We start from the raw sequence: 18,734 nt of genomic DNA, 5'->3' as shown, positions 1-18,734 counted from the left end.
TTCCATGGGGGCTCCTCAGCTATTGGTTCATAGTTCATGCGTTTCCACTAGTTTGGCTATTTGTCCCTGTGCTTTTTCCAATCATGGTCTCAATATCTCTTGCTCATATAATCCCTCCTGTCTCTCACCGATTGGACTCCTGGAGTTCCACCTGGGGCCTGGCCATGGATCTCTGCATCTGCTTCCATCAGTCATTGGATGAGAGTTCTATCATGACAGTTAGGGTGTTCGGCCATCCAATCACCAGAGTAGGTCAGTTCAGGCTTTCTCTCGACCATTGCCAGTAGTCTATTGTGGAGGTATCTTTGTGGATTTCTAGGGACCTCTCTAGCACTTTGCTTCTTCCTAGTTCCATGGGGTCTTCATTTATCATAGTATCTCTTTCCTTGTTCTCCCTCTCTGTTCTTGATCCAGCTGGGATTTCCCACTCCCCTAAGCTCTCTTTCCCCTGACCCTTGCCCTTCATTACCCCCCCACATCCAGTTTGCTCATGTAGACCTCATCCATTGATGAACAAATTTTTATTCACTGTATTCACATAGCTTGTGGCTTGTAGACATGTTACTCTTAGCCCCTGTTAGCTTTCATCTTGTCGGATGGAGCAGTACTGGTCCTTCCTCTTGCCTCGCCTTCTCATTCCATTCTGTTTGTGTTAGCAAAATTCTGCAGACAGGGAATGAGATAAGGGGAAAATGTGATTTGAAATTTCCTGTGGTTGCACCAATACAATTGTAAGCATATACAGAGAACATGTATATATTTTTATTCATTATTAAAACTAAAGTTTAAAAATATATGACCTAAGTATAAGGGTTTTGATGGATCTTTTAATTAGCTAAAATCTTCTGAAACATGCAGAGTTGAGAATAATAAGTAACTCATAGAAACATAAAGGCTTTATCTAAAATAGTTGTATATGACTAAAACTTATCAGTTTAATACAAATATGTGTTTAAAGTTTCAAATTTAAGTATACTATGCATATTTCATGCTGGAATAGACTAACAAACCACCCCCGCTACAGCTGGGAAGGTTAAACCACACTATTCAGATCTGACTTAGATATAACAGCTGTTCAAATGCCAAGGCGTGTTTTACTTGAAAATGGGACCATTTAGTTCTGTTAAATATAAACTGCTATTGAGGCCATGTGCATTATTTTCTTTAAAACAAAGTAGTTCCACACATGCAGTAGAATTGTTACTAAAGTTCAAAAGGTCTTTTTTTTTTTCAACTGAACTTCTTTCTCAACTTTCTGAAAATTCTCTTTATCTCTTACAATCCATCTACCTAGTTAGTTCTTACCAATGCAAAAAAAATTACAATGATTAAAAAGGGAAACATTTTATGTTTATCCACAAATATACACACAACATATATAAGTGTATATGTGTGTATATATAAATAATTTAAATGAAGTTACGCCACTTGAAGTGACAGTGCTCACCCCAAGAGCCATAGACTACATAACAAAACCCCAGTGCCAGTCTTGGAATGCCTCCCTTTAATCCCTGATCAGAAGAGTCCAAGAGATTTCGAGATCATCACAGAAATCCACAATGTGTCAAAATGCAAAAAGCCCCTGACCATGGAGAACCCATCCACATTGCAACCACACACCCAAGGCTCTGGGAACATTACAGAAGAGGGGACAGAAAGATATTTAGAGTCAGAGGACTAAGACATCTGTTGTGAGATGATGTTTTCTACATCTGACAGGGAGCTGAACCCATGAAATCTTGACAGTATGGTCACCTAAATAAGACCTGCACAATGACAATACCAGTTGCCATGCCAGTGTAGGTAGTGGATATCTCACAAGGTCCAATCCCTAGATGAAGAGCTATAGCCAGCTGATGACTGCTTAGAGATGGAGAATTGGGTTTTCTGCAGGGATAATCCTCAAGTGGTCAGTCCTAAACACATATGCATATGCACAACGCTGAATGTTCTCAACAGTTTATATTTACATATATGTGTGTGCCTGTTTGTGTAATGGTAGTAATTGAAAAGGACACAAAGTTGAGAGGGAGTAGAGGGACAAAAGAGAGGTTGAAGGGAGAGAATGCAAGATGAAAATAATGGAAATGCTCTACTCATATGACATTCTCCAGAAAATATATTACGTGTAAACAATAGTAATGATACAGTCAAACATTAGCAATTTCTGATTTGTTGTGATTAAAGTTTTTATTTTGTATTGAACTAAGTTTTAATGGTTTTATTTGTTGATGGTGGTACCACCATAGCCACATGGCACATGTATTTGGTTGTGAGTTTTGTAAGTACTATTGCTGATAATGAAACAAAGAGAGAAAGTCCTTAAGTTCACAAAGTAATGACAAATATTTTAAAGAGTGGCATTGTCATTGGACACTCATGGAATTATTTGTAAATAATGGTGGAAGATCCATTTTGGTTTCTCAAGACTGGTAGTAGAATAAGATGACACCTATGGTATCATTTTCTGAGAGAAGCTTCTTAAGGCCTGAGGTACAGCTCAGTGGTCAAGTGCATGCATATGCAGACCTTTAAACCACAGCCTCAAGGATACTTCAAGTCAGCATGGTTGAGAAGACAGCGGGGGGAGTGGAGGAGCTGGCAGAGGTGGCAGGTTGCCAACAAGGCAACCACTGTGTGCCACTGTGTGTGATGCCCTCGAGGAACTGAAGGAATTCAAGCGCCATACTGGAAAATCTGCTTTTTTTGCCTGCTTCTGTTCTTGGCTTTCAGCAAAGCCAGAATGGAGAAGTGACCGGGTATGGTAGTTTATATCTGTAACCCTATCACTCTGGAGTATGAAGTAGAACAGTCCCAAATTCAAGGCCAACCTGGACTATATAGTGATTTCAAGACCAGTATGAGCTGCTTAGTTAGACTCTGTCTCCAAAATAAATAAAACAGGGGGCTGTGGATACCACGAAGTGTTTGGACTCCTGCCTAGCATATGCCAAGCCCTGAGTTCAATCCCCAGTGCTGCAAAAATTAACAAAATGTATAACAATTTACATATAAGTAGGATATCGTGTGTTGTTTGTTTTTTTTTTTTTTTTTTTTTTTTTTTGGTTTTTCGAGACAAGGTTTCTCTGTATAGCTTTGCGCCTTTCCTGGAACTCACTTGGTAGCCCAGGCTGGCCTCGAACTCACAGAGATCCCCCTGGCTCTGCCTCCCGAGTGCTGGGATTAAAGGCGTGCGCCACCACCGCCCAGCGTGTGTTGTTTTAATACATAGGTATATTGTGTAATGTTTAAATCAAGTTAGACATAGGGGAGTGAATGAGGAATGACAGCAATTTAATGGTTCAACCTTCCTAATGCTGCAACCCTTTAATACAGTTCCTCATGTTGTGGTGACCCCAACCATAAAATTATTTTGTTGCTTCTTCATAACTGTAATTTTGCTACTGTTATGAATCTTAATGTAAATATCTGATGTGTGGGTCCAAAGGGGTCACAACCCACATGTTGAGAACTACTTGTTTAATGACTACAGAGGTTCAGTTTAGAAGGTGAAACAGGCCTGAAAATTTAATAGTGTTGATACTTGCACAACAGTGTGAAAGTGCATTACGCCACTAAGCTTAGAGGTGCTTACAGGATAAATGTTATGTTCTTGTATTTTACCACTGTACATATATATTCTTTAAAATCTGACTCACGGTTTTGCATGTAGGTCTTTGACTTTTATTATAGACATTACTTAGCATTTAATCTTAACCTTAGAAGGAACTTAACATATGTTAAATAAATGTTAAGCATCATTTTGGCATCAGGAAAATCCCTGAAAGTTTTTAATTTACTACAACCTTTTTTTAGGTATGTGACCTCTTGAAAAGTCCCTTCTAAACTTCTGTTTCTAACATATAAATTGCAGATGACTATGTCTGTATCAAAAGGTTACTAGAAGTAGTTAATACAAAAACTCCTGTTTAAATTTTTATGAGGAGAATGATATTATCCATGTTAAACACAATTTGGTGAAATACATAGAGAGCACTGAAAAAAACTGTTAAGCACTGCCAGTGAGTTGACACACCAGCATGCCTTTCATTTCGTGGCTTTGGGTGGCTGCCTGCATGGGTAACAGCTTCAAGTTACCACCTACACTTTGTGTTGCTTCTACTTATATGTTATTATTGTATTTAATTGGCTTGCTAAGCATGGCACATGCAGAGGCTCCTGTGACTTTGTGTTTAGTTTCTTGGGATCCCTGTCGGCCTCCATGTACCCCAGTGTCTTGACCCACATGGCCTGCTATGTGACTGACACAGGAAACTAAAATGGAGATGCGGCATGGGAGCTCTCTGGAGATCAGTTGTTCCCCAGAGATTGGGAAGAACTACGGCAGCTTCTCAGGTTTACTGTCTTAGCATGTGTATGGCTCTGTCAGTTTTAAGCAATTGCAAGTAACCAAAATGATGTTTTTCAAAACATGACTAAATCTTTGTTTTACAAAATCCAGATTAAGTGTATTTTTAACCTAATTTAACTTAGTTGTTGCTTCGTTCAGGAGAGGGTGTGAGGCAGTTACATGATTGCTGTCAGTCTCCACTTACCGAAACAGGAAATAACTAGACAAAAAGAAACCTCAAAAGACTGTCTCTCCTAGTGTCTTCTCTCTGGGGACCTTAGCCAAATCATTACCCAGCTGTCCCAGGGTGAGTCTGCAGTCTCTCTGGTGGTCATACATGCTGCTGTATCACATTTTCATTCATTCATTCATGTATTTTGGTTTCTGGAGACAGGATTTCTCTGCGTAGTTTTGGTGCCTATCTTGCTCTTCAGCTTCAATGCTGGCCTTGAACTCACAGAGATCCACCTGGCTCTGCCTCCCAAGTGCTGGGATTAAAGGCGTACGCCACCACTGCCCGGCCACATTTTATTTTTATAAGGTTCATTTTGTTTTTATTTATAAGTATGTGTATCTATCTGTGTGAGTACAAATGCCAGAAGAGGGCAGAAGACGGTGATGTGTCCCCTAGAGCTAGAGTTACAGTTGTGAGCCCCCAGTTTCGGGTACTGGGAATTGAATTCAGGTCCTCTGCAAAAGCAGCAAGTGCTTCTAAGTACTGAGCCATCTTCCAGCTCAGTTTATATTTTTGAAGAAAGCGAAGTGTATAAGTGAAAAGGAATTGGTGCAGTTGGTTTTCCTTAGGCTAAGATGCCCTCCCCTGCATTAATTCTGTTTCAAGCAAGGGCCTTCTTCACTTTGACTGAGGTGGCTGTCTGTGCTGGCTTTCATATACACACGTAGAACTTCGCTTCAAGATGATGTTTGCTCTCACACTCAGCACTCTGAAAACTGGTAAAGACAATGTTGTAAACCTTAATTATATTTTTATGGCCCCCACCATCTGTGCATTTTCTCCAGCTTCAGTGGTGATCGAGAATTCAAAACAATACATTTAGCTTTAATGCAGCTGTTTATTGCAAATGCATCAGGCAAAGTATTGCTTATCATTTAGATCTTGCTCTTTTTTTAATGTATCTGATTCAAACAGAAGATACAAAACTCCTGTTTTTACTTCTTGGAACAAATTCCAATTTAAATGAAAGAAAACTTTTATTTAATATAAAATGGGATAAGACCTAAAGATTCTTCTAATAAAAGAGTCTCAAAGTCATCATATAAATGAATTATATTTAACTGCCTTATTGGTAACAATTTTGTATTGAAACCAGCCTGAGTTTAAAATCATTGTTGCAAAGCTGGAGAGATGGCTCAGTGGTTAAGAACACTTGCTCTTGCAGAGGACCTGGGCTTGGTTCTTAGCACTGACATGGCACTCACAACCATCTGTAACTCCAGTTCCAGGGACCTGATACCTTCCTCTGGCCTCTATGGGCACTCAGTGCATGTGGTTCATAGACATGACTACAGGTAAAACACTCATAAAAATTTTTAAATATACAAATATTTTTAAATTGTTGTACATATTTGAATTATAATTCAGAATCTATTTAGACATTTCAATAATTTCTTTAAAATGTTATAAACATTAAATTTTCTCTCCTACTTTTATATGATTATTATTACCTATCTTAATGAATTAGAATAATGGTTATATTTTCTTTTAAATTTTTCTTTCAAAGGAAGGATGTCAAATTCTGTCAAATGTTCAGAATTATTTTTTCTATACATATATGACATTTGTCCTAGAATAATCGAAACATGATTATTATAAGTAGGAATACTAATATCCTAGATAGCCTACCAGAAATAGTAACTAATCAAAGGCTTAAATTCACCATGTAACCTATTAAAAATAAATGACAGCTGGGCATTGTGGCACATGCTTTTAATCCCAGTACTTAGGAGGCAGAGACAGGTGGATCTCTGTGAGTCCAAGGACAGCCTGGTCTACAGAGTGAGTTCCAGGACAGTCAGAACTATATGAGAGATCTCATCTCAAAAAGAAATTAAAATAAATGGCAAATGAATATTTTTGTCCTAAGTTTATCAAATTTAATGATTTATGACATTACTGCCTTTTATTCCACAGCACTAGTGTTTTATGTTGTCTTTACTAATTCACATATATTCATATACTTTGAAGGTAAGAATCAGTCAGTCTGTTTGAGTAGTCCATATTTCTTTTTACTTATATGGGTTATACATGACTAATTCTATATCAGTTTCCTATTGCTGCTATAATAATTCTCCACAAGTTTAGTAGCTTAGGGAGTAACATGAACTTTATAATACTAGAGGTCAGAAGTCTAAAATTTAGTCTCATTAAAGTCAGTGTAGAAGCAAAGCTTGAACCTTCTGGAAGGTCAACAGGAGACTCTGTTTCTTCTTCTAGTTCTAGATGGCACCAGTACCTCTTAGCTTGTGGCCTCATCACTCCAACCTGTTTCCATTCTTAAAGCACCTCTCTAGGACTTTAACCCAACTCTTACAAGATTGTTATTTATGTTGAGCCCAAGACAATTATCCTATTTCAGACTCTGTAAATCATCTGAGCTGTAAATCATACAGACTGTGAATTCAATGAGTTCTTATAAAATAGCATGACTAGGTCCTTTAAAAGTTTAGTTTGGGCTCCTTAAAATAACACTGTTCTTTTCACCAGCAAGGCCTTCATACTCACTGCTGAGGCTCCCACAAAGCATTTGCACTCCCTCCTACCCCATCTGAAAGCTCAGAAGGAAATTTTACACAGGGTCACCTTCCACAGCTTCTCTAAGCCAGTGTCTTTCTGCACCTATAGCACCAAAATTTCCTAATGCTTACACTTTGTATCTGGTCTAGAAGTCTTTGTCGGGCTCTTTTTTAAACTCTGTAAGGATGAGTACCATAGTTTGGTCACCCGTTTCCTTACCCTCATATTTCCATTTGGTATTAAGTAAATTCTTAGAAAAGGTGTGGTAGAGCACTCGGGAGGCAGAGGCAGGCAGATCTCTGTGAGTTTGAGGATAGCCTCATCTACATAGCAAGTTCCAGGACAGCCAGGGATACATAAAGATCCTGTCTTCTGAGGAAAAAGAGAAGAAAATCAAAGGTGGAAAGAAGGAAGGGAGAGAGGAAGGAGAGAGTAGACTTTCCTCGTTTCATACCAGATTTTTCTCTTAAGAATTTGGTGTCTTTTCTGTTATAAGCAGAGCCTTTGGGGGGTTCCTTATCTTTTTTTATTGCTATCTTAGTGTTTGTTTTCTATCTACTCACCTGCTGAGCCATCTCCATAATGCTAAGTTCCTCGGTTGACTCTTTCTTGTGCTTTATGCTCATTGGATTCTCTCTTCCCTGACATTTTGCTTATTGTCCAAGTGTATTGTCAAAGATTGACAGTATAATGTTAAATATGTTGGCAAAATTAAGCATCATTCTTCGTTGCTGATTTTAATAAGTTTTCTTTTTTATGACAAAATCAGTTTATTTCACATATTCAGTGGGTCTCACTTACCTTTCTATTTTCTATGTCATGAAGAGTTGAGACCTTGATGGGGTAGAAGTGTGTGTCTGTGTCTGTGACTGTGAGTGTGCATGTCTGTATAGGGTGTGTGTGTGTGTGTGTGTGTGTGTGTGTGTGTGTGTGTGTGTGTGTTTATGTGTGCTTATGTCTGTGTATATCTGTGAATGTGAGTGTACATGTCTGTATAGGATGTGTGTGTGTGTGTGTTTATGTGTGCTTATGTCTGTGTATATCTGTGAGTGTGAGTGTTCATGTCTGTATAGGGTGTGTGTCTGTGTCTCTGTGTATATGCGTGCATATGTCTGTGGTGTGTGTGTGTGTGTGTGTGTGTGTGTGTGTGTGTGTGCCAGAGGAGTGCATTTATGTTGGTTTGTTTGTGCATTTTGGTTTCTTCATCCTTGTGTTTTGATGCCGGATCTCACCAGCATGTAGATCTCACTAGCATAGTAGATCTAGCCAACTGGCCAGCATGTCCCAGGGATCTAGATGCCTGTCTCTGTCTCCCCAGCACTAAGACTACAAGCTTAGAGCACCACTCCTGGCTTCTTTCCATGGCTTTTGGCGCTCAAACTCAAGTCTTCATGCTTGTGGGACAGCACTCTACCAACTGAGCCGTCTGCTGGGCACCTCCTGAAAAGCTCTGATGGAGGCTTGTTTTCTCCCTGTGCTAAGTTAAGACTCTTGGTCTTAACATGGCTACTTCCCCTATGAGATCTGGATGTTCCCTCCTCCCCTCTCTGCCTTCTCTTCTGCACTACCCAGTAGGCAGGTGTTTGGCTTTTCTCTGATATTTACTTTTCTTTCCTCCTTTGACTTCCACATTGGAAAAATGCATCCATCTTTTAGGCTCATTTTCCTTTCACAATTGTGTGCACTCTGTTTGTTAGTCAGCTGAACTTGTTTCTTTGCCTAGCAGCCTCTGTCTCCTTTGCTGATCTTGATTTTACAGTAAAGGTGTTGTGTGTGTGATTTGTAAAGCACTTCATGTCTGAGCTGATTTGCGAGGTTGTGTGGGGGTGTGTAAATGTTTAAATGTTGCACAGTTCTCCCCTTGGCTCTTGTTTAGTATTTAAGAGGAAGATAGATTCATTTCTTTTTCCTATGTACTGTCACCTTGACACTGGGGTTACAGGTGATGAGTGTGATGTGCTCCAGGCAGAGACTAGGACTAGGTCCCCTGTGACTTTGGAGAACACAGTGACTACAGGAGCATTGTCTTGACTCTTAAATATATTTTTAAAGAATTCTGTAAAAGACTAGATGTGGTGGCATATGCCTTTTATCACTGTAAGGCAAAGGAATTCGGTTCTGTGAGTTTAAAGCCAGCCTGGTCTATATAGAGACTTTCAGGCCAGCCAGGGCTACATAGTGAGACCCTCTCTCGGAATTAATTAATTGTGTCACTAATGTATGCTAATAAACTCATAAATTCATGGCACAGTCCTATATTTTCTTTGTTTTTAATTAATCTGTTGTTTTCTGATTTCTTATTATTTCATGTTAAAAATAATTTAGCTCATTCTTTTACTGTCCCTTATTGTGAATACTTTCCTTTCAGCAATTTAAAACACTAAACAATTCCAATTTCTGATTTTCTTTTTTCTTTCATTTTTTCTTTAATAGCAATTGAGAGTTTATTGGGAAAGGAACATCCCCAGGGTGGAAGTAGGCCAGTGGACAGAAAAAGCTCAACAAACTTCTCCCAGATGTTCTGACCTTTTACGTTTTCATGTAGTACCTGCCTTGTGGAGTATACAGCAGGTTTTTCCTCATGTGTGCTCTGTTTTTTATTTGGACCCAGATGGGGACAGGTTGCAGTCTTTCTCTGCCAACTGGCTTCTCTTGTGCATCAGTCTTGGTACCTGTCTCCCTACCCACACTCCTGCTTCAACTCCCCATAATACCTGTGGGTACCAGAAATCTTTTGGGGGAACAGAGAGGTGATGGTCAGTTGGCCCTCTATAACTATATCCATGCTGACAAGGGGTATAGTCTCTGCCTAAGAGGCACCACAAGACTTGCTCCCTATTTCACCTAATGCTTAGAGAAGACTCTGGATTTTCTGTAGGAGTTGACTAGAATCCCTGCATGAGGAGGAGTTTAATCTGAAATTGTCATAGATCCTAGAAAGCACAAAATTTACAGGATTAAAATAGAAGAGTTAAACAAAAGTAGCATGATTATGCCAACCACTTGTCTAGAAAAGGGGGGAACCATGGCCATGCTTGTCCAGGGGGCGGGGGGCGCATCCTTACATCATTATTTTATTAAATTAATAAAGCATACTGATGCTTATATGTTAAGAATGTAACAAGATTGCCCAGTAGTGGCAGCACATACCTTTAATCCCAGCACTGGGGAGACAAAGGCAGGCAGATCTCTGTGAGTTCAGGGCTGGCCTGGCCTACAGAGCGAGATCCAGGGTAGGCAGAGCTACACAGAGAAACCCTGTCTCAAAGAAAAGAAAAGAAAAAAAGAAAAAGAAGGAGAGGGGAGGAAGAAGAAGGAGAAGGAGGAGAGGAAAGAAGAAGAAGAAGAAGAAGAAGAAGAAGAAGAAGAAGAAGAAGAAGAAGAAGAAGAAGAAGAAGAAGAAGAAGACGACGACGACAAGGAGGAGGAGGAGAAAAATATAACAAGATACGAAAAGGCAATTTTAAGGAGGAATTCAACAGCAGAGTAGTCTCAAAGAGAGTGTAAGGTTATAACCATTGGGTACTAGTAATGCCAAAGAAAAATAATGAAGAAAACCAAAACATAGAGTTAAGGTTCCAACTACAGATGGGCTTGCAAATGAACTTTATCTTTGTGTTACAGCCAGGGTATCTTCCACTGTCCTACCTGGCATATCAGTAACCCATACTCAGGGCTTAAAGGGGAAGCTTTTAAGGACTACATCATTGCTTGTCCCTTTTGAAAATCTAGTATACTTTTTATTTTGTTTGTATTTTTTGAAGTTTTTAGTGTATGTATGTGTGTCTGCACGAATATGTGTACACCACCTATATATACATTCCTGTGGGAACCATGGGAGTTTCAGATCACCTGGAACTAGAGTTACAGGTAGTTGTGAACCACCTGATGCAGGTGTCAGGACTGAAGCCTAGATCTTTTGTGAGATTTAACTCAAGCTCAAAACCAACTCAAGATAATAATAGGCTTAATTATTGCTATGAAGTAAGAATGCTGTAGGACACAAGTATTCTCTAATACTGTATAAAAAATAAGGCATGTGTGACTTCCATAGGCAAGCCAGCTGCTGTCTTCCTTGCAGCTGTAACAATCTTTAATCTTTGTTAGGAGCTTCTTACTGCCTCGCACACTGGATACTCCTTTAACTAGTGAGCCATGTTTCTCTCATTCATTCCTTGCATCCCAGCATATATTTTCTAATTTATTGAGTGCAGGATGAGACTGGAAAAGGATCTTCAAATGATCGGGATTTAGATGGACAGAAAGAAGAAAAACGTATTTTGGGTTGTTGTTGATAAAAGAATAAGACATAAATTGGTTATAAAATAGCTAATACCAACAAACAGAAACGATGATTAAGACTAGAGTCAACTAAACTTCAGGGAAAAGGAGGCCACTAACAAACTTCTCACATGTCATAGCTGAGAAGAATAAGACCCAGAGAGTGAAGATTCAAGAATAGCAGCCACATCATTTCTGCATCCTGTGACTAATGGAGCTTAGAGTAGACCATGTGTCAGTGAGTCTAGGCTGATGCTCTTATGAACAATGGGCTTGATTTTGCAATGATATTACCAATTTCCAGTACCTAGGTTTAGTTACCATCATTATAAAGAAGTAGGCTGGAAAATCCTGGTGCATTCTTTCCCTTAACTTCCCTTGACTTTAGGCTGACAGCTCCATAAAACCATTGACGTTGCCAACTACCAATATCTAAGAATGAGGTAGCAAGACCAACTGTGAGCTGGTTTCTCTTTTGGTTTGTTTCCTGTGGGACAGGGTTGTATCTATCCCAAGCTGACCTCAACTCAATATGTATCTGATGCTGTCTTGAACTTTTAATCACCTCCCAGGAGCTAGAATTACAGGCATACCCCGCCGTGCCTGATGTCTGAAGCACAAGGGTTCAAACCCAGGATCATACACTACCAACTAAGCCCACAGGCCTGAGCTGGAATCTAATTAGGAAACAACTATGATAATTCAAATCAAAAGTGATAGGAAAATGATAAAGTAAAATTCTCCATAGATTATCACATCTAACTATTCACTGGACATGAGCATTTATGATTATGTAAACACGAGGCCAAGCACAAAGTTGGTGATGGTGTAATAACACTCTGGTGCATGCTGAGTATAAGTGTGTTGTGTTAAACTTACAGTAGATATAAGTATGAAATATGAAATGTATTTCTTTTCAGAGAATTTTTTTTTAATTTTTATTTTGCAATACAATTCAGTTCTACATATCAGCCATGGATTCCCTTGTTCTACCCCCTCCGGTCCCCCTCACCTTCCCCCCAGCCCACCCCCCATTCCCACCTCCTCTAGGGCAAAGCCTCCCCCGAGGACTGAGATCAACCTGGTAGACTCAGTCCAGGCAGGTCCAGTCCCCTCCTCCCAGGCCGAGCCAAGCGATCCTGCATAGGCCCCAGGTTTCAAACAGCCAACTCATGCAATGAGCACAGGACCCGGTCCCACTGCCTGGATGCCTCCCAAATAGATCAAGCCAATCAACTGTCACACCCATTCAGAGGGCCTGATCCAGTTGGTGACCCCTCAGCCATTGGTTCATAGTTCATGTGTTTCCATTTGTTTGGCTATTTGTCTGTGCTTTATCCAACCTTGGTCTCAACAATTCTCACTCATATCAACAGGAGACTCTGTAAATCATCTGAGCTGTATAAATAAAAACCCTCCTCATTCTCGCTAATTGGACTCCCAGAGATCCTCCCAGGGCCTAGCCATGGATCTCTGCATCCAGATCCCTCAGTAGTTGGATGGGGTTTCTAGCACGACAATTAGGGTGTTTGACCATCCCATCACCAGAGTAGGTCAGTTCGGGCTGTATCTCGACCATTGCCAGCAGTCAGTTGTAGGGGTATCTTTGTGGATTTCTGTGGGCCTCTCTAGCACTTTACTTCTTCCTATTCTCATGTGGTCTTCATTTTAGAAAGGTACAGAGGTTCCCTGAAGCATAGGAGTAATCAGAAACTTCTCTGGGACACCTTTGAAACTGATGTTAGTCTGTACTGTGTGACATTAAGTAACCTCATAACATCATGCAGAAGAGCCATAGACAAAATAGCCTTGCAAAAGTGAACTGACGGTTTCTGACAACAACATCAAGCCACCTCTCAGAGCCAGTAATTCAGCCAGTCCCATCTGATCATTTCCTCTATATACTTCTATAGTGGAAATACAAGAATAGGTAGCAAGAAACTAATAATTATCTCCTTTTTGTCACAGGTTAGGAAAACGCCTCCTTAAGATTAATTCAGTCATTTTTTAACCTACCTAGAATTATTGTGTTATTCTTTTTAAAAAAAATAAAGCAAAATCATACGTGATCTGCTTTTCTTCTAAATGTGTGTGGATCCATAAAGTCTGTGATAAGATAAAGGTCTCTCATCGCTATTTTAGACTCAGTGATTTTTTTTTAATGTTTTGAATTACTTAACAAGTCAGTCATTTATTTAATCAGCAGGTAGGTACAGCTTTAGGCCTTTTGTTTGCCTTTACATTATAAAACAATTGTTATTACCTAACCAGTTAAAGGTAAACCTATAAATTGTCATCAGGTTGGCTCCTACTAGAGCTCCATTTTAATGATGCAGCTGATGAAAATAAGTATCAATAACCTGAAGATGCATAGTGCTGGGGACAAAGGTGGCATTTTACATTTTTATTAACACCAGTCATTTTCTCCTGCTTGATTTCTTTTAGGCCAAGCCCAATTTCTTCTAAACCATGGGTCAGTGAGCTCAGGCTGATTCCCATGTGACTGACAGGCTTCATTCTGCACAGATACCACCAAATACCTGTCCTTAAGTCTAGTTATTGTCACTCGGAACAACCTGGGGTGGAAGAGTGGGGAAATGTGTTCTTCACTTTAATCTCACAACCTGTGGCAATACCGATGCCATTGAGTTGTGTGTATTTTTAAAATATTGAGTCTGAAGTGTTATTAATGCAATACTAACAAAGTCATCTAAAATGCAAGCAAAAAAATACCTTGTTGCCTTTCCTTGTTAAGCATCAGAGAGAGCAAAGAAAATGATTGAAGTGGTTTGGATAAGGCAAAGCTTGCGTTTAAGAAGCATCTCTCATAGCCCAGGGTGAATCTGAGAAGGTTTTGCCTGGATGCAGTTGCTTCAGAGTTTCCTGCCACATCCTCCTGATTGAAAACGACATTGTATTAATAAATCAGAAGAGGCTGCTATTAACTTGATAAATAAGTACACTTAATATAGAAGATGGAATGGGTTTGTTTAAATACTTCAAATCAAGCCTTGCACTATTCTAGTGATGTCAAATACATTTTCATTTTTTAAAGATTCTAGTTAAGATTTAATCTTCAAAAATATTAATAACAGCTTACAGCAGGTAAGCTATAAAATAACACTGGATGCTGTCTGTTTAGTTTCTGGTTGAAAAGGCACAGCAGTACTGTAGTTCATTACCTTTGAAAAAAACAGTAACAAGATAATACAGCTGCTCTGATTAAGATGTAAATTCTTTCTAATTAGAATGTAAATTCTTACATTTAAATGAAGACATCAGTTGTCAGGATGCCATATGATATCTTCTCCCACCTTGCCTGAATGAAGCCCTCACTGCTCATCTCGGCACTGAAATAGTTTTGCAATCCCTTTGTTCTCTGATTCTTGTAATATTCTCTCTTCATGTTCCCTTTTCACACTGCTTTTGTTTGTTTTCCCCCTTGCATCTGATATTGTTGTGCCTTGGGATTTTGCAGAAATTTGGAATGAAAATTGAGTTCAGTCAGTGCCAGTATTTGCTTGTGCCTCAATTACTTCTGCTGAATTTTCCTCAATGCAAATCAGGCAGGTTGCATAAAGTGGTGCATGTATTTGGAATAATTAATTTTCCGTAAAATGATGGATCAAATCCAATCAACCTTCATAAATCTAAATAATAGAATAGAGAATTAGAAATTAATTAACATTTTGTGCTGTTAATATTTCATGGTGTAAACTAGTAATAGTAAGTTTTATCTGTTGGTTCTAACTTTTTCTTTATTGAATGTTGATGAAAACCTTCTGCCTCAATCATTTCTTGCCAGAAATATCTGAACAAGAAATCCTGTGTCAGTAACACAAGTGAAGATTTCAAAGTTCCCAGGTCATATAAGCAGTTGGTGGAAGCCGTAGTGTGAATGACAGACACCAATCTATAGACGTCTGTTCCGCAGCATGAGGCCAGGACCCCTTGAACATGGTATTGCATCTTTTATGTCATGTTTCTTCAACTAGATAAAGTATAACTCTAGAGGTAAATCTGCTCAGCCAACCTTACAGTGCTAGGGAAGGAGGTACCTAGAAACTGAGAAAACAAGTACTTTTCAGATGGAAGAGAGCCTCCTTTGACTTAATTCATTTGGTTGTTTGTTTTTAACTGTGTTTTAGGAAGTTCTGACATAAAAACAGAGTGCGTTGTAGTAAAGCACATGAAACCATCTACCATAGGGAAACAAAGCAAACAAACCTGAAATGAAGTTGAGTAACAGTCGAATTACAGAATACCATACAGTTGAGGCTAAGGTAGAGTTCCAGACTGTGAGGCTGTGGATGGTTAATGAAGGTCAGTTCGTGTGGAATGGGCAGAGAAGAGAAGAAGAGAAAGAACATTGCAGGCAAAACAGATGACAGAGGAGAGATACAGGGTGCACAAGGGAGGCCAAGGCAGGAGAATTACATGGTTCCAGACCACCCTGGGCTACATAGTTAGTTTCAGGACTGTCTAAAAAAGTTTTAAATAGCCAGGCAGTGATGGCACACACTTTTAATCCCAGCACTCAGGGAGGCAGAGGCAGACTGAGCCTGTGAGTTAGAGGCCAGAATGAGTTCCAGGACAGCCAGGACTACACAGAGAAACTCTGTCTTAAAAAAGCCCAATAATAATAATAATAATAATAATAATAATAATAATAATAATAATAAACAATCTCTTCTGCTATAAATAAAGTTATTTTGACTATCTTACCATGTTTACAAATAAGGCATCTCTAGTGACTAAAGCATGAATTACAAACATTGTTCCTAACCAAAAAATAAATAAATGTAAATAATGAGAACGTAATGATAAAATTTGTGTATTTCGCCGGGCGGTGGTGGCGCACGCCTTTAATCCCAGCACTCGGGAGGCAGAGGCAGGCGGATCTCTGTGAGTTCGAGGCCAGCCTGTTCTATAGAGCAAAATCCAGGAAAGGCGCAAAGCTACACAGAGAAACCCTGTCTCGAAAAACCAAAAAAAAAAAAAAAGTTGTGTATTTCATCTTGACTTCTATACCCAGTGCAATTGAAATATCTCCAATGTTATTCACACATGACTTCTTAAAACTATGGTTTTGCAAAATTGTGGCATTATTTAAGTACTATATTAGTTTCCTACCACTACTATGACAGAATTACCATAGGCTTAATTGCTTTAACAATATAGTGTTCTTTCATATCTAGTGAGCAAAAGACCAAAATTAATGGTATGGGGTTAAAATCAAAGTATTAACAGGTCCATGTATTTTCTGGGGTCTCCAGGGAAGGATCCATCGCTATGCTCTTTCAGAGTCTCCAAGCTGCCTGTATTCCTTGGCTTGTAGCCTCTTCCTGTACGTCAAAGCTAGCTGTGTTGGACTGGGTTGCCCTCATGCTATCATCTATTTAGTTCTCTCTTCTGCCCCTCTTTTACTTTCAGGACCCTTGTGACCACACTGAACCCACCCAGATAAACCAGAATCATCTTCCTGACTTAGGGCCAACTGACAAGTAACAACAACGTCTGTAACCTTAGTTACTCTCTACTGTGTACAGTAATGTAAAGTGTTGCAGGATCAGGGATTATAATGTGAACATCTTTGGGGAACATTCAGCCTTACCACACATTTCATATTTTGACATCAACTGCTATTTGAATAGAGAGGCAGAAGAGCTACTTTCTGACTCAGATAGGAATTTTCTTATTTAAAATGTAATATTTCTCACAAGCTGGGTTTGAGAAGAAAGAAATTAAATTTAATAAAACACATGGCAACAATTACACAAACACATATAAACATTTTTCCAAAACTATATGCTAAAATCAGTTGTTGTAACCAAGATGCTTAGGAGACTAAAGCAGGAAGGTGCTGTGCTTGGGGCCACTGAGGCCACTGTGGTCTACATAATAGGTTCCAGGGCAGCCCAAGCTACATAGCAAGATCCTGTCTCCAAAAAAAACAGAAGGTCAGGTATACTGTATACCTATAACCCCAGCACTTGGAAGGTAACAACAGGAGGATCAGGAAAAATGTTACTGAATGAAAAAAAAATAAAAGTAGTCATTGGGCATGTATCAAAATATTGCTAGAGGCCGGGCGCCTTTAATCCCAGCACTCGGGAGGCAGAGCCAGGCGGATCTCTGTGAGTTCAAGGCCAGCCTGGGCTACCAAGTGAGTTCCAAGAAAGGCGCAAAGCTACACAGAGAAACCCTGTCTCGAAAAACCAAAAAAAAATATATATATATATTGTTAGACTAGCATCCCGGAGGTTGGCTTCCCTCACTAGGTAGAGCTTGACTGGCATCAGCATGAGCCTGGGGCAGGCGATGGTGAGAAAAGCAGGGACTGATCAGGAAAGACTGCCCAAGCCCAGGGTGGAAAGACAGGAAAAGCTGAGGGGACACGGAAAAGGAAAGAGCCCTCCAGAAGGCAAGTCTCCTAGCAGCCGAGAATCAAGAAGGCTAGCACAACAGCAAATGCTGTGAAGATGGCCTACACGCAGACAGTATTCCCTTTATATAGAGATACTTCAAGTAAGAATGCTAAAATAACAACAAACCATGCTTAAGGCCCAGGACTGTACTATGGCCATATTATGGCCTACCTATAATCTGAAGTTTTCTGTAAATCTCTCAAGTCAGACTATAAACTTGTTTGCAATAAAAACATGCCTCAACCCCCTTGTGACCTCATCTAATAAGTATTCCTTCACCTCTTCTTAGTCTGTGGAGCTGCCATACTATCTCATTACTGAAAAGGAAAAAAAAATCCTTAGAAGCCCTCTAGGTTGTAACCTCAGTGTCCACCCAAATTGTATGTATGGCAGTTATTAAGACATGTACTCTGTCTTGGGAAGCCTGCGCCCATACTTAAGTGTGCACTATGCTTCCCCTAAGCACAACTCTTTGTATTAAACCCCATATTTAAACCTGTGTTAAAAATTTTTTGCCTAACAAAGCTCCAACTCAGATAGATAGATAGATAGATAGATAGATAGATAGATAGATAGATAGATAGATAGGTAGGTAGGTAGGTAGGTAGGTAGGTAGGTAGATTCAAAGCAAGGGCTAGGAAACTAGCAGAAACTGTAATAAATAATTTCTAGGAATATTGCTCTTTGATCTGTAAATGTCTCTGTATTCTGGTACATTTCTCTTTTAGATAAAGGACCACTGGAAACTGGGTAAATTTCCTAAGGGTATAGTAATGAGAGCCCCAGTGTCTTCACTGCCCCAGGCTGAGTTCTGTGAAATGTTACCTGCATCCATCAAACAAGCACTTCTCCCAGTCCATGAGCGCCAACACATTTAGAATGTAATGGACTAAACAAATGTAAGACGTGATTCCTGCCT

General features: G+C 39.5%; 1 protein-coding gene across 3 annotated transcripts in view; it reads left to right on the top strand.

Moving 5' to 3' along the window:
* Window positions 1–18,734, top strand: part of Elp4 (elongator acetyltransferase complex subunit 4) — a 218,993-nt gene that overhangs the window by 146,226 nt on the left and 54,033 nt on the right. Inside the window, exon 10 of one of the 3 annotated variants that reach the window (XR_008215471.1) lies at window positions 15,193–15,347. The exons of the other annotated variants lie outside the window; for them this stretch is intronic. The gene's annotated coding sequence lies outside the window, so the exon portion shown is untranslated. The remainder of the gene's footprint in view (window positions 1–15,192; window positions 15,348–18,734) is intronic. 3 annotated transcript variants of the gene reach the window in all.

The sequence above is a fragment of the Peromyscus californicus genome, unplaced genomic scaffold (genome assembly GCF_007827085.1).
Source record: "Peromyscus californicus insignis strain IS unplaced genomic scaffold, ASM782708v3 Scaffold_7__1_contigs__length_154581171, whole genome shotgun sequence".
NCBI lineage: Eukaryota > Metazoa > Chordata > Mammalia > Rodentia > Cricetidae > Peromyscus > Peromyscus californicus.
The sequence above is the reverse complement of the archived record's forward strand: the minus strand, read 5'-3'. Positions and strand labels throughout refer to the sequence as shown.